At 40.4% G+C, this 16,693-nt stretch overlaps 1 long non-coding RNA gene and 1 pseudogene across 1 annotated transcript; one reads left to right on the forward strand and one right to left on the reverse strand.

Annotated features, from left to right (window-relative positions):
* Positions 1 to 2,307: 2,307 nt before the first annotated feature.
* LOC115162694 (piggyBac transposable element-derived protein 4-like) lies at positions 2,308 to 4,965 on the reverse strand (annotated as a pseudogene).
* A 3,199-nt stretch (positions 4,966 to 8,164) lies between these two features.
* LOC115162745 (uncharacterized) lies at positions 8,165 to 13,180 on the forward strand. Its single transcript, XR_003869636.1, has 2 exons — positions 8,165 to 8,235; positions 13,119 to 13,180. It is a non-coding gene; the product is annotated as an uncharacterized LOC115162745 (long non-coding RNA).
* Positions 13,181 to 16,693: the final 3,513 nt, after the last annotated feature.

Consider the following 16,693-nt stretch of genomic DNA (forward strand, 5'->3'; position numbering starts at 1 on the left):
GCTATTTAGACACCCGGCAAGATTAGCCTTCATCAAAATCACATTTCCTATAAGAAAAATGTTCTTACCTTGCTTGTTCTTCATCAGAATACACTGCCAGGACTTCTACTTCAATAACAAATGTTGGTTTGGTCCCAAATAATCCATCGTTATATCCAAACAGCGACGTTTTGTTCGTGAGTTCTAGAATGCTTCTTCCCGGTTTCGCGCATGGCGCATTGGCGTGTCAAAAATGTCTAAATATTCCATTACCGTACTTCGAAGCATGTCAACCGCTGTTTAAAACCAATTTTTATGCCATTTATGTCGTAGAGAAGTGATAATATTCCGACCGGGAGTATGCATTGAGCCTAAACAGCCGAATAAAATTTCTCCTCAGAAGCGACTCATGCACGCGCATCATTCAAAGGTCCTCGGAGCATCCACTTACAAAAGGCGATTATATGTTTCAACCTGAGGCTCCCTCGTAAACCTTCAGTTATTTCGCGGGCTCTGAGAGCCTATTGGAGCCCTGGGAATTGTCACGTTACAGCTAAGATCCTTACTTTTCAATAAAAAGATGCAAGACGCACGACTCCTTGTCAGACAGGGTACTTCCTGCTTGAAACCTTGTCAGGTTTTTGCCTGCCATAGGAGTTCTGTTATACTCACAGACACCATTCAAACAGTTTTAGAAAATTCAGAGTGTTTTCTATCCAAACCTGAACAATAATATGCATATTCTAGCTTCTGAGTTGGTGTAGGAGGCAGTTAAAAATGGGAACATATTTTTCCAAAATTCTCAATACTGCCCCCTAGCCCAGACAGGTTAAAGACAAGAATCTCGTTAATCTAACCCCACTGTCCGATTTCAAAAAGGCTTTACAACGAAAGCAAAACATTAGATTATGTCAGCAGAGTACCCAGCCAGAAATAATCAGACACCCATTTTTCAAGCTAGCATATCATGTCACATAAACCCAAACCACAGCTAAATGCAGCACTAACCTTTTATGATCTTCATCAGATGACACACCTAGGACATTGTGTTATACAATACATGCATGTCTGTTCAATCAAGTTCATATTTATATCAAAAAACAGCTTTTTACATTAGCATGTGACGTTCAGAAAAAGCATAACCCCCGCAAACTTCCGGGGAATTTACTAACAGTTTGCTAAATTACTCACGATAAACGTTCACAAAAAGCATAACAATTATTTTAAGAATTATAGATACATTACTCCTCTATGCACTCGATATGTCCGATTTTAAAATAGCTTTTCGGATGAAGCACATTTTGCAATAATCTAAGTACATAGCCCGGCATCACAGAGCTATTTAGATACCCACCCAGGTCAGCCTCCACCAAAATCACATTTCCTATAAGAAAAATGTTCTTACCTTGCTTGTTCTTCATCAGAATACACTGCCAGGACTTCTACTTCAATAACAAATGTTGGTTTGGTCCCAAATAATCCATCGTTATATCCAAACAGCGACGTTTTGTTCGTGAGTTCTAGACACTATCAGAATGCTACATCACGGTCTCGCGCATGGCGCATTGGCGTGACAAAAAATGTCTAAATATTCCATTACCGTACTTCGAAGCATGTCAACCGCTGTTTAAAACCAATTTTTATGCCATTTATCTCGTAGAAAAGCGATAATATTCCGACCGGGAATATGCAATGAGCCTAAACAGCCGAATTAAATTTCTCCTCAGGAGCGAATCGTGCAGGCGCCTCATTCAAAGGTCCTCTGATCCGCCACTTACCAAGGGCGATAATGTGTTTCAGCCTGAGGCTGCCTCGTCAACCTTCAGGTATTTCCCGGGTTCTGAGAGCCTATCGGAGCCCTGGGAATTGTCACGTTACAGCTAAGATCCTTACTTTTCAATAAACAGATGCAAGACGCACGACTCCTTGTCAGACAGGGTACTTCCTGCATGAAACCTTGTCAAGTTTTTGCCTGCCATAGGAGTTCTGTTATACTCACAGACACCATTCAAACAGTTTTAGAAACTTTAGGGTGTTTTCTATCCAAACCTGAACAATAATATGCATATTCTAGCTTCTGAGTTGGTGTAGGAGGCAGTTAAAAATGGGCACATATTTTTTCCAAAATTCTCAATACTGCCCCCTAGCCCAAACAGGTTAAGAATTGACTGAATGACACATGGTTGAGTTGGGTGATTTTCACAATGTGCACGTTATATGACAATAGCTCTAGGCTGTTTTTAGCAACTTCCGGTTGTCACAGGAAGCTCTTACTCAACACACGTTGTCTTTGGGGTAGGCATAAACAGAATCCTGAATATGAAGCCTCTACCTTAACCCTCCTGTTGTCCTCCCATTCTGCCTACTCCCCGTGTCCCCGTGCGGGTCACCCTCTCGGCTAAAGGCCCAGAGGGCACAAGTGTGACAGTAGGCGTGTGAACAGCCTTTGCAGATGTATTTCTTACACCTGCAGCACGCCGTGTGTGTCTTGGCGTCCTTCTTGGGCGGGCAGAGCTGACACCTCTTCCTCTTACTCGCCACTAGCGGGGCGGCGGCCGGGCCAGCGGCGTCTGGGCCGGCGGCGTGCTCCCGGGCTGGCGGAGGAGTGGTGTCGCGGTCGGCACTATTCAGGACTTTGACTAGCGCGGACGCGGCTTCGGTGCGGGGGAGACGCTGCCTTCTTTGTATCAAGGGCTTGACAAGCGCCTTTCCCAGCTGCTCCAGGAACACCCTCCTCGTGTTCCGCTTCCCGAGGCATCCAGTCGGGCTTGATCTCTCGCCATATGACAAAGGCGTTGTAGGAGGACACGTCGAGGATGTTGTGGAAGATGACCAGGGGCCAGCGGGCAGTCATCCGTCTGCAGCTGTAGGTGCCGACCACCTTGTCTAGGTTGTCCACGCCGCCCTTGTTGCGGTTGTAGTCTAGGATGAGGGCCGGCTTCCGGTCGCGGCGATCGCTAACGTCGGCCTCCGTGTGCAGCGTGCTCAGGAGCAGCAAGTTCTTATTTCTCTTTGCCAGGTAGGACACCAGAGTGGCGGTGGGCGTGAAGGCGAACCTGGAGGACGAGACCTGTCTGCCCTTTGAGTGGAGCAGCGCGGGAGGGAGCTCGGGATTGTTCTTTCGCACCGTGCCGACCATGGTAAGGTTCCTCTCGAGGAGCCGCTGGCCAAGTTCGTAGGAGGTGAAGAAATTGTCGCAGGTGACGTTGTGACCAGCGGGCAGCCCCTGCGTGAGATCGAGGACGACGCGGGCGCCCTGGTTCTTCTCAGGGGCTCCGCCGGCCGCCTTACCGGTGTAGACTTGCATCTTCCAAGCGTAGCTGGACTTGGCGTCGCAGGCCACCCACGACTTGATGCCGTATTTGGCCGGCTTGCTGGGGATGTACTGTCGGAAAGGACAGCGCCCTTTTGGGAGAGGGAGAGGAAGGAGATTAGCGGCGGCGGCGGCGGCGGCGTCACTGATGCTGACGCTAACTCTCTATACTACCGCTGGCTCATCAAGCAGCGTCATGCTGCTGATGCTACTGCTACAGCTGCTGCTGATGCTACTGCTGCTGCTGCTGCTGAGGATGATGATGATGACGCTGACACTACCCCTCTATACTACCGCTGGCTCATCATTGGGGGGGCGAACGGCGTTTATGTTACACGCCGCCGCTGCCGATGCTACCGCTGACGCTACCTCTCTATACTACACAGATACACAGATACACAGATGCATAGATACATAGACGGTACCTCTGAACGGGACCAGTTGTTGGTCCACCGTCAAGTCAGACCCCGGGTTGAGAGGAAGGAGACTAGCAGCGTCGTGCTGCTCCTGATGCTACTGCCGATGCTACTGCCGATGCTGCTGATGCTACTGCTGCTGCTGCTGATGCTAATGCCGATGATGCTACTGCTCCTGATGCCGCTACCCCTCTATACTACCGCTGGCTCATCATTGGGGGCGCGCAGCGTTTATGTTACACGCTGACGCTACCTCTCTATAGTACACGTACGTACAGATATGCACAGATACTCACAGCAGATACGCACAGACACACACACACGCACGCGGTACCTCTGAACGGGACCAGTTGTTCGTCCACCGTCAAGTCAGACCCCGGGTTGTAGAGGGCCGGCAGCTGCTCCTCCCACAGGTGCCAGACCTCTCTTATGGCCGCCAGTCTGTCGGCGGCGAGTCTCGCGGGTCTCGACCGGTGGTCGTCGAATCGCAGCAGCCTCGAGTACTTGTGAAAGACCTTGAGCGGCATGGTGGCTCGGAACACGGTCCTGCCGCTCTCCGTGTCCCACAGGCTGGCCGCGGCCTCGCCCCAGGACCTGTAGACGCCCGCTAGGATTAGCAGCCCTAGGTAGGCGCGCAGGTCGCCCGATACGATGGGTCGCCAGCCGTCGCCGTATTTTCTCACCCCCTGCAGATTGGTCATGTCCACGACGATCCTTTCTATCGCCGGTGTGACAAACAGCCGGAAGGTGGACTCGAGGTCGAGCACGCGCGATGCCGCATAGGCCGTAGGGCCAGGCGTCACCACGGGGCCGGGGTGGCGGACGGCGCGGGGCAGGTCCGGGCCGCGATAGGCCGCGGAGGACCATTTGATTTTGCCGTTTTTTGACTGCAATGTCTCCCTTCGGGCCCTTTGGGCAGCCGCCGCCGTGTCCTCTCTGGCTCTCTGGCTCGGGCTCTCTGTCTCGCTCTCGGGCGGCGGCCGTATCTCGCTCTCCCTCTCGCTCTTCCTCCTCCTCCTCCTCCTCCGAAGAAGAGCGCGACTGCAAGGCCGAGTCGTCTGCGTCACGTTCGGGGTCGTATTCCTCGCCGTCTTCGTCTTCCGAAACGTCCTCCTCTTCGGAATCGCAAAAGTCTTCTTCGTCTTCTCGGTCGACGCTGGAGGCTATCTGTTCCAGGACCTGAGCCGCGCTGAAATCGGGACCGCGGCGAGGCGCCGGCTGCGGCCTCGCGCTCGGCGTGGTCGTATTCCTCGCCATCGTCCTCATCGTCGTCCTCGTCTTCTTTTTCTTCTTCTTTTTCTTCCTCTTCTTCTTCTTCTTCTTCTTCTTCCTGACAATATTAGTAGCCTCTCTACGGCCGGCCGACTGCATGCTGACGCGCCGCGCCCGGCCCGGGGGGTCTCTCTGACCCGGCCTGGACAACTGCAGAGGGGGTTACAACATACGCATTGCTGACGCACGGCCGAGCCGAGGGGTCTCTCTGACCCGGCCTAGACAACTGCAGAGGGGATATAACATACGCATTGCTAACGCTTCCCCCGGGGTCTCTCTGACCCGGCCTGGACTCGGGGTAGAACGGCTCCTAACACGTGGCCGACACATTGCTGACGCACGGCCGAGCCGGGGGGTCTCTCTGACCCGGCCTAGACAACTGCAGAGGGGGTTATAACATACGCACTGCTGACGCACGGCCGAGCCGGGGGGTCTCTCTGACCCGGCCTAGACAACTGCTGAGGGGGATATAACATACGCATTGCTAACGCTTCCCCCGGGGTCTCTCTGTCCCGGCCTGGACAACGGGAGGGCTAACGCATGGCCGAGCCAGGGGGGTCTCTCTGACCCGGCCTGGACGCCGGGGAACGGCTCCTAACGCGTGGCTGAGCCGGCGGGTCGCTCTGACCCGGCCTGGACAAAGGGAGGGTTATAATGTTTTTTTAAGCCTGTCCAGAATGTTGCTAGTTCGGCATGATCGGAGTCATCGTTTTTGGTGACAAAAATAGAAATCTGCAATTATTTGTGAAAATGGTTTTAAAATGTTTTTTTTAAGGCCTGTCCAGAATGTCGCTAGTTCGGCATGACCGGAGTCACCAATTTTGGGTCAGAAAAAAATAAAAAATAAATCTGCAATTTTTTTGTGAAAATGGTTTTAAAATGTTTTTTTTATGCCTGTCCAGAATGTCGCTAGTTCGGCATGACCGGAGTCACTGTTTTTGTGTCACGAAAATGAAAAAAAAAATCAGAGCTTATTTGTGAAAATGGTTCTAAAATATTTTTTTTAGGCATGTCCAGAATGTCGCTAGTACGACATGACTGGAGTCACTGTTTTTGTGTCACGAAAATGAAAAAAATAGAAATCTTCAATTTTTTGTGAAAACGGTTTTAAAATGTTTTTTTATGCCTGTCCAGAATGTTGCTAGTTCGGCATGATCGGAGTCATCGTTTTTGGTGACAAAAATAAAAAATCTGCAATTTTTTGTGAAAATGGTTCTAAAATGTTTTTTTTAAGCCTGTCCAGAATGTCGCTATTTCGGCATGACCAGAGTCACCAATTTTGGGTCAGAAAAAAAAAAAAAAATAAATCTGCAATTTTTTGTGAAAATGGTTTTAAAATGTTTTTTATGCCTGTCCAGAATGTTGCTAGTTCGGCATGATCGGAGTCATCGTTTTTGGTGAAAAAAATAGAAATCTGCATTATTTTGTGAAAACGGTTTTAAAATGTTTTTTAGGCTTTTCCAGAATGTCGCTAATTTGGTATGACCGGAGTCACTGTTTTTGTGTCACGAAAATGAAGAAAAAAAAATCTGCGCTTTTTTGTGAAAATAGTTTTATAATGTTTTTTAGGCCTGTCCAGAATGTCGCTATTTCGGCATGACCGGAATCACCAATTTTGGGTCAGAAAAATGAAAAAAAAAAATCTGCAATTTTTGGTGAAAATGGTTTTAAAATCTTTTTTTAGGCATGTCCAGAATGTCGCTAGTTCGGCATGATCGGAGTCATCGTTTTTATGGACAAAAATAGAAATCTGCAATTATTTGTGAAAATGGTTTTAAAATGTTTGTTTTTTTAGGCCTGTCCAGAATGTCGCTAGTTTGCAATGACCGGAGTCACTGTTTTGTGTTACGAAAATGAAAAAAAATAGAAATCGGCAATTTTTTTGAAAATGGTTTTAAAATGTTTTTTATGCCTGTCCAGAATGTTGCTAGTTCGGCATGATCGGAGTCATCGTTTTTGGTGACAAAAATAGAAATCTGCAATTATTTGTGAAAATGGTTTTAAAATCTTTTTTTAGGCATGTCCAGAATGTCGCTAGTTCGGCATGATCGGAGTCATCGTTTTTATGGACAAAAATAGAAATCTACAATTATTTGTGAAAATGGTGATAAAATGTTTGTTTTTTTAGGCCTGTCCAGAATGTCGCTAGTTCGGCATGACCGGAGTCACTGTTTTTGTGTCACGAAAATGAAAAAAAATAGAAATCTGCATTATTTTGTGAAAACGGTTTTAAAATGTTTTTTATGCCTGTCCAGAATGTTGCTAGTTCGGCATGATCGGAGTCATCGTTTTTGGTGACAAAAATAGAAATCTGCATTTTTTTGTGAAAATGGTTCTAAAATGTTTTTTTAGGCTTGTCCAGAATGTCGCTATTTCGGCATGACCGGAGTCACCAATTTTGGGTCAGAAAAATGTTTAAAAAAAAATCTGCAATTTTTTGTGAAAATGGTTTTAAAATGTTTTTTTAGGCCTGTCCAGAATGTCGCTAGTTCGGCAAGACCGTAGTCACTGTTTTTGTGTCACGAAAATGAAAAAAAAAATCTAAGCTTATTTGTGAAAACGGTTTTAAAATGTTTTTTTTATGCCTGCCCAGAATGTTGCTAGTTCGGCATGATCGGAGTCATCGTTATTGGTGACAAAAATAAAAATCTGCAATTTTTTGTGAAAATGGTTCTAAAATGTTTTTTTTTAAGCCTGTCCAGAATGTCGCTATTTCGGCATGACCGGAGTCACCAATTTTGGGTCAGAAAAAAAATAAAAAATATATCTGCAATTTTTTGTGAAAATGGTTTTAAAATGTTTGTTTTTTTAGGCCTGTCCAGAATGTCGCTAGTTCGGCATGACCGAAATCACTGTTTTTGTGTCACGAAAATGAAAAAAAAATAGAAATCTGCATTTTTGTGTGAAAACGGTTTTAAAATGTTTTTTATGCCTGTCCAGAATGTTGCTTGTTCAGCATGATCGGAGTCATCGTTTTTGGTGACAAAAATAGAAATCTGCAATTTTTTGTGAAAATGGTTTTAAAATGTTTTTTTTAGACCTGTTCAGAATGTCGCTAGTTCGGCATGACCGGAGTCATCGTTTTTAGGGACAAAAATAGAAATCTGCAATTTTTTGTAAAAATGGTTTTAAAATGTTTTTTTTTAGGCCTGTCCAGAATGTTGCTTGTTCGGGATGATCGGAGTCATCGTTTTTGGTGACAAAAATAGAAATCTGCAATTTTTTGTGAAAATGGTTTTAAAATGTTTTTTTTAGGTCTGTCCAGAATGTCGCTAGTTCGGCAAGACCGTAGTCACTGTTTTTGTGTCACGAAAATGAAAAACAAAATCTGAGCTTATTTGTGAAAATGGTTCTAAAATATGTTTTTTAGGCATGTCCAGAATGTCGCTAGTTCGGCATGACCGGAGTCACTGTTTTTGTGTTACGAAATTGAAAAAAAAAATCTGCACATTTTTGTGAAAATGGTTTTAAAATGTTTTTTAGGCTTTTCCAGAATGTCGCTAATTTGGTATGACCGGAGTCACTGTTTTTGTGTCACGAAAATGAAAAAAAAAATCTGAGCTTATTTGTGAAAATGGTTCTAAAATATGTTTTTTAGGCATGTCCAGAATGTCGCTAGTTCGGCATGACCGGAGTCACTGTTTTTGTGTTACGAAATTGAAAAAAAAAATCTGCGCTTTTTTGTGAAAATGGTTTTAAAATGTTTTTTAGGCTTTTCCAGAATGTCGCTAGTTCGGCATGATCGGAGTCATCGTTTTTGGTGACAAAAATAGAAATCTGCAATTATTTGTGAAAATGGTTTTAAAATGTTTGTTTTTTCAGGCCTGTCCAGAATGTCGCTAGTTCGGCATGACCGGAATCACTGTTTTTGTGTCACGAAAATGAAAAAAAAATAGAAATCTGCATTTTTTGGTGAAAACGGTTTTAAAATGTTTTTTTATGCCTGTCCAGAATGTTGCTTGTTCGGCATGATTGGAGTCATCGTTTTTGGTGACAAAAATAGAAATCTGCAATTTTTTGTGAAAATGGTTTTAAAATGTTTTTTTTAGGCCTGTCCAGAATGTCGCTAGTTCGGCATGACCGGAGTCATCGTTTTTAGGGACAAAAATAGAAATCTGCAATTTTTTGTAAAAATGGTTTTAAAATGTTTGTTTTTTAGGCCTGTCCAGAATGTCGCTAGTTCGGCATGACCGGAATCACTGTTTTTGTGTCACGAAAATGAAAAAAAAATAGAAATCTGCATTTTTTTGTGAAAACGGTTTTAAAATGTTTTTTTATTCCTGTCCAGAATGTTGCTTGTTCGGCATGATCGGAGTCATCGTTTTTGGTGACAAAAATAGAAATCTGCAATTTTTTGTGAAAATGGTTTTAAAATGTTTTTTTTAGGCCTGTCCAGAATGTCGCTAGTTCGGCATGACCGGAGTCATCGTTTTTAGGGACAAAAATAGAAATCTGCAATTTTTTGTAAAAATGGTTTTAAAATGTTTTTTTTAGGCCTGTCCAGAATGTTGCTTGTTCGGCATGATCGGAGTCATCGTTTTTGGTGACAAAAATAGAAATCTGCAATTTTTTGTGAAAATGGTTTTAAAATGTTTTTTTTAGGCCTGTCTAGAATGTCGCTAGTTCGGCAAGACCGTAGTCACTGTTTTTGTATCACGAAAATGAAAAAAAATCTGAGCTTATTTGTGAAAATGGTTCTAAATTATGTTTTTTAGGCATGTCCAGAATGTCGCTAGTTCGGCATGACCGGAGTCACTGTTTTTGTGTCACGAAATTGAAAAAAAAAATCTGCACATTTTTGTGAAAATGGTTTTAAAATGTTTTTTAGGCTTTTCCAGAATGTCGCTAATTTGGTATGACCGGAGTCACTGTTTTTGTGTCAGGAAAATGAAGAATTTTTTTTTTGCATTTTTGGTGAAAATGGTTTTATAATGTTTTTTTAGGCCTGTCCAGAATGTCGCTAGTTCGGCATGATCGGAGTCATCGTTTTTGGTGACAAAAATAGAAATCTGCAATTTTTTGTGAAAATGGTTTTAAAATGTTTTTTTAGGCCTGTCCAGAATGTCGCTAGATCGGCAAGACCGTAGTCACTGTATTTGTGTCACGAAAATGAAAAAAAAAATCTGAGCTTATTTGTGAAAATGGTTCTAAAATATGTTTTTTAAGCATGTCCAGAATGTCGCTAGTTCGGCATGACCGGAGTCAATGTTTTTGTGTTACGAAATTGAAAAAAAAAATCTGCACATTTTTGTGAAAATGGTTTTAAAATGTTTTTTAGGCTTTTCCAGAATGTCGCTAATTTGGTATGACCGGAGTCACTGTTTTTGTGTCACGAAAATGAAGAAAAAAAAATATGCGCTTTTTTGTGAAAATGGTTTTATAATGTTTTTTAGGCCTGTCCAGAATGTCGCTATTTCGGCATGACCGGAATCACCAATTTTGGGTCAGAAAAATGAAAAAAAAAATCTGCAATTTTTGGTGAAAATGGTTTTAAAATCTTTTTTTAGGCATGTCCAGAATGTCGCTAGTTCTGCATGATCGGAGTCATCGTTTTTATGGACAAAAATAGAAATCTGCAATTATTTGTGAAAATGGTTTTAAAATGTTTGTTTTCTTAGGCCTGTCCAGAATGTCGCTAGTTTGCAATGACCGGAGTCACTGTTTTTGTGTTACGAAAATGAAAAAAAATAGAAATCGGCAATTTTTTGTAAAAATGGTTTTAAAATGTTTTTTTTTAGGCCTGTCCAGAATGTTGCTTGTTCGGCATGATCGGAGTCATCGTTTTTGGTGACAAAAATAGAAATCTGCAATTTTTTGTGAAAATGGTTTTAAAATGTTTTTTTAGGCCTGTCCAGAATGTCGCTATTTCGGCATGACCGGAGTCACCAATTTTGTTCGGCATGATCGGAGTCATCGTATTTGGTGACAAAAATAGAAATCTGCAATTTTTTGTGAAAATGGTTTTAAAATGTTTTTTTTAGGCCTGTCCAGAATGTCGCTAGTTCGGCATGACCGGAGTCATCGTTTTTAGGGACAAAAATAGAAATCTGCAATTTTTTGTAAAAATGGTTTTAAACTGTTTTTTTTTAGGCCTGTCCAGAAGGTTGCTTGTTCGGCATGATCGGAGTCATCGTTTTTGGTGACAAAAATAGAAATCTGCAATTTTTGGTGAAAATGGTTTTAAAATGTTTTTTTTAGGCCTGTCCAGAATGTCGCTAGTTCGGCAAGACCGTAGTCACTGTATTTGTGTCACGAAAATGAAAAAAAAATCTGAGCTTATTTGTGAAAATGGTTCTAAAATATGTTTTTTAAGCATGTCCAGAATGTCGCTAGTTCGGCATGACCGGAGTCAATGTTTTTGTGTTACGAAATTGAAAAAAAAAATCTGCACATTTTTGTGAAAATGGTTTTAAAATGTTTTTTAGGCTTTTCCAGAATGTCGCTAATTTGGTATGACCGGAGTCACTGTTTTTGTGTCACGAAAATGAAGAAAAAAAAATCTGCGCTTTTTTGTGAAAATGGTTTTATAATGTTTTTTAGGCCTGTCCAGAATGTCGCTATTTCGGCATGACCGGAATCACCAATTTTGGGTCAGAAAAATGAAAAAAAAAAATCTGCAATTTTTGGTGAAAATGGTTTTAAAATCTTTTTTTAGGCATGTCCAGAATGTCGCTAGTTCTGCATGATCGGAGTCATCGTTTTTATGGACAAAAATAGAAATCTGCAATTATTTGTGAAAATGGTTTTAAAATGTTTGTTTTTTTAGGCCTGTCCAGAATGTCGCTAGTTTGCAATGACCGGAGTCACTGTTTTTGTGTTACGAAAATGAAAAAAAATAGAAATCGGCAATTTTTTGTAAAAATGGTTTTAAAATGTTTTTTTTTAGGCCTGTCCAGAATGTTGCTTGTTCGGCATGATCGGAGTCATCGTTTTTGGTGACAAAAATAGAAATCTGCAATTTTTGGTGAAAATGGTTTTAAAATGTTTTTTTTAGGCCTGTCCAGAATGTCGCTAGTTCGGCATGACCGGAGTCACTGTTTTTGTGTCACGAAAATGAAAAAAAAAATCTGAGCTTATTTGTGAAAATGGTTCTAAAATATGTTTCTTAAGCATGTCCAGAATGTCGCTAATTCGGCATGACCGGAGTCACTGTTTTTGTGTTAAGAAATTGAAAAAAAAAATCTGCACATTTTTGTGAAAATGGTTTTAAAATGTTTTTTAGGCTTTTCCAGAATGTCGCTAATTTGGTATGACCGAAGTCACTGTTTTTGTGTCACGAAAATGAAGGAAAAAAAAATATGCGCTTTTTTGTGAAAATGGTTTTATAATGTTTTTTTAGGCCTGTCCAGAATGTCGCTATTTCGGCATGACCGGAATCACCAATTTTGGGTCAGAAAAATGAAAAAAAAAAATCTGCAATTTTTGGTGAAAATGGTTTTAAAATCTTTTTTTAGGCATGTCCAGAATGTCGCTAGTTCTGCATGATCGGAGTCATCGTTTTTATGGACAAAAATAGAAATCTGCAATTATTTGTGAAAATGGTTTTAAAATGTTTGTTTTTTTAGGCCTGTCCAGAATGTCGCTAGTTTGCAATGACCGGAGTCACTGTTTTTGTGTTACGAAAATGAAAAAAAATAGAAATCGGCAATTTTTTGTAAAAATGGTTTTAAAATGTTTTTTTTTAGGCCTGTCCAGAATGTTGCTTGTTCGGCATGATCGGAGTCATCGTTTTTGGTGACAAAAATAGAAATCTGCAATTTTTGGTGAAAATGGTTTTAAAATGTTTTTTTTAGGCCTGTCCAGAATGTCGCTAGTTCGGCATGACCGGAGTCACTGTTTTTGTGTCACGAAAATGAAAAAAAAAATCTGAGCTTATTTGTGAAAATGGTTCTAAAATATGTTTTTTAAGCATGTCCAGAATGTCGCTAGTTCGGCATGACCGGAGTCACTGTTTTTGTGTTAAGAAATTGAAAAAAAAAATCTGCACATTTTTGTGAAAATGGTTTTAAAATGTTTTTTAGGCTTTTCCAGAATGTCGCTAATTTGGTATGACCGAAGTCACTGTTTTTGTGTCACGAAAATGAAGGAAAAAAAAATATGCGCTTTTTTGTGAAAATGGTTTTATAATGTTTTTTTAGGCCTGTCCAGAATGTCGCTATTTCGGCATGACCGGAATCACCAATTTTGGGTCAGAAAAATGAATGGTTTTAAAATGTTTTTTAGGCTTTTCCAGAATGTCGCTAATTTGGTATGACCGGAGTCACTGTTTTTGTGTCACGAAAATGAAGAAAAAAAATCTGCGTTTTTTTGTGAAAATGGTTTTATAATGTTTTTTTAGGCCTGTCCAGAATGTCGCTAGTTCGGCATGATCGGAGTCATCGTTTTTATGGACAAAAATAGAAATCTGCAATTATTTGTGAAAATGGTTTAAAATGTTTGTTTTTTCAGGCCTGTCCAGAATGTCGCTAGTTCGGCATGACCGGAATCACTGTTTTTGTGTCACGAAAATGAAAAAAAAATAGAAATCTGCATTTTTTTGTGAAAACGGTTTTAAAATGTTTTTTTATGCCTGTCCAGAATGTTGCTTGTTCGGCCTGATCGGAGTCATCGTTTTTGGTGACAAAAATAGAAATCTGCAATTTTTTGTGAAAATGGTTTTAAAATGTTTTTTTTAGGCCTGTCCAGAATGTCGCTATTTCGGCATGACCGGAGTCACCAATTTTGGGTCAGAAAAATGTAAAAAAAAAAAAAAATGCTATTTTTTGTTAAAATGGTTTTAAAATCTTTTTTTAGGCATGTCCAGAATGTCGCTAGTTCGGCATGACAGGAGTCATCATTTTTATGGACAAAAATAGAAATCTGCAATTATTTGTGAAAATGGTTTTAAAATGTTTGTTTTTTCAGGCCTGTCCAGAATGTCGCTAGTTCGGCATGACCGGAATCACTGTTTTTGTGTCACAAAAATGAAAAAAAAATAGAAATCTGCATTTTTTTGTGAAAATGGTTTTAAAATGTTTTTTTTAGGCCTGTCCAGAATGTCGCTAGTTCGGCAAGACCGTAGTCACTGTTTTTGTGTCACGAAAATGAAAAAAAAAATCTGAGCTTATTTGTGAAAATGGTTCTAAAATATGTTTCTTAAGCATGTCCAGAATGTCGCTAATTCGGCATGACCGGAGTCACTGTTTTTGTGTTAAGAAATTGAAAAAAAAAATCTGCACATTTTTGTGAAAATGGTTTTAAAATGTTTTTTAGGCTTTTCCAGAATGTCGCTAATTTGGTATGACCGAAGTCACTGTTTTTGTGTCACGAAAATGAAGGAAAAAAAAATATGCGCTTTTTTGTGAAAATGGTTTTATAATGTTTTTTTAGGCCTGTCCAGAATGTCGCTATTTCGGCATGACCGGAATCACCAATTTTGGGTCAGAAAAATGAATGGTTTTAAAATGTTTTTTAGGCTTTTCCAGAATGTCGCTAATTTGGTATGACCGGAGTCACTGTTTTTGTGTCACGAAAATGAAGAAAAAAAAATCTGCGTTTTTTTGTGAAAATGGTTTTATAATGTTTTTTTAGGCCTGTCCAGAATGTCGCTAGTTCGGCATGATCGGAGTCATCGTTTTTATGGACAAAAATAGAAATCTGCAATTATTTGTGAAAATGGTTTAAAATGTTTGTTTTTTCAGGCCTGTCCAGAATGTCGCTAGTTCGGCATGACCGGAATCACTGTTTTTGTGTCACGAAAATGAAAAAAAAATAGAAATCTGCATTTTTTTGTGAAAACGGTTTTAAAATGTTTTTTTATGCCTGTCCAGAATGTTGCTTGTTCGGCCTGATCGGAGTCATCGTTTTTGGTGACAAAAATAGAAATCTGCAATTTTTTGTGAAAATGGTTTTAAAATGTTTTTTTAGGCCTGTCCAGAATGTCGCTATTTCGGCATGACCGGAGTCACCAATTTTGGGTCAGAAAAATGTAAAAAAAAAAAAAATGCTATTTTTTGTTAAAATGGTTTTAAAATCTTTTTTTAGGCATGTCCAGAATGTCGCTAGTTCGGCATGACAGGAGTCATCATTTTTATGGACAAAAATAGAAATCTGCAATTATTTGTGAAAATGGTTTTAAAATGTTTGTTTTTTCAGGCCTGTCCAGAATGTCGCTAGTTCGGCATGACCGGAATCACTGTTTTTGTGTCACAAAAATGAAAAAAAAATAGAAATCTGCATTTTTTTGTGAAAATGGTTTTAAAATGTTTTTTTTAGGCCTGTCCAGAATGTCGCTAGTTCGGCATGACCGGAGTCATCGTTTTTAGGGACAAAAATAGAAATCTGCAATTTTTTGTAAAAATGGTTTTAAAATGTTTTTTTTAGGCCTGTCCAGAATGTTGCTTGTTCGGCATGATCGGAGTCATCGTTTTGGTGACAAAAATAGAAATCTGCAATTTTTGGTGAAAATAGTTTTAAAATGTTTTTTTTAGGCCTGTCCAGAATGTCGCTAGTTCGGCATGACCGGAGTCACCAATTTTGGGTCAGAAAAATGTAAAAAAAAAAAAAAATGCTATTTTTTGTTAAAATGGTTTTAAAATCTTTTTTTAGGCATGTCCAGAATGTCGCTAGTTCGGCATGACCGGAGTCATCGTTTTTAGGGACAAAAATAGAAATCTGCAATTTTTTGTAAAAATGGTTTTAAAATGTTTTTTTTTAGGCCTGTCCAGAATGTTGCTTGTTCGGCATGATCGGAGTCATCGTTTTTGGTGACAAAAATAGAAATCTGCAATTTTTGGTGAAAATAGTTTTAAAATGTTTTTTTTAGGCCTGTCCAGAATGTCGCTAGTTCGGCATGACCGCAGTCACCAATTTTGGGTCAGAAAAATGTAAAAAAAAAATCTGAGCTTATTTGAGAAAATGGTTCTAAAATAATTTTTTTTAGGCATGTCCAGAATGTCGCTAGTACGACATGACTGGAGTCACTGTTTTTGTGTCACGAAATTGAAAAAAAAAAAAATCTGCAATTTTTTGTGAAAATGGTTTTAAAATGTTTGTTTTTTTAGGCCTGTCCAGAATGTGGCTAGTTCGTGCGTCACTGTTTTTGTGTCACGAAATTGAAAAAAAAAATCTGTGCTTTTTTGTGAAAATGGTTTTAAAATGTTTGTTTTTTTAGGCCTGTCCAGAATGTTGCTTGTTCGGCATGATCGGAGTCATCGTTTTTGGTGACAAAAATAGAAATCTGCAATTTTTTGTGAAAATGGTTTTAAAATGTTTTTTTAGGCCTGTCCAGAATGTCGCTATTTCGGCATGACCGGAGTCACCAATTTTGTTCGGCATGATCGGAGTCATCGTATTTGGTGACAAAAATAGAAATCTGCAATTTTTTGTGAAAATGGTTTTAAAATGTTTTTTTTAGGCCTGTCCAGAATGTCGCTAGTTCGGCATGACCGGAGTCATCGTTTTTAGGGACAAAAATAGAAATCTGCAATTTTTTGTAAAAATGGTTTTAAACTGTTTTTTTTTAGGCCTGTCCAGAAGGTTGCTTGTTCGGCATGATCGGAGTCATCGTTTTTGGTGACAAAAATAGAAATCTGCAATTTTTGGTGAAAATGGTTTTAAAATGTTTTTTTTAGGCCTGTCCAGAATGTCGCTAGTTCGGCAAGACCGTAGTCACTGTATTTGTGTCACGAAAATGAAAAAAAAAATCTGAGCTTATTTGTGAAAATGGTTCTAA

Source organism: Salmo trutta, chromosome 25 (genome assembly GCF_901001165.1).
Source record: "Salmo trutta chromosome 25, fSalTru1.1, whole genome shotgun sequence".
NCBI lineage: Eukaryota > Metazoa > Chordata > Actinopteri > Salmoniformes > Salmonidae > Salmo > Salmo trutta.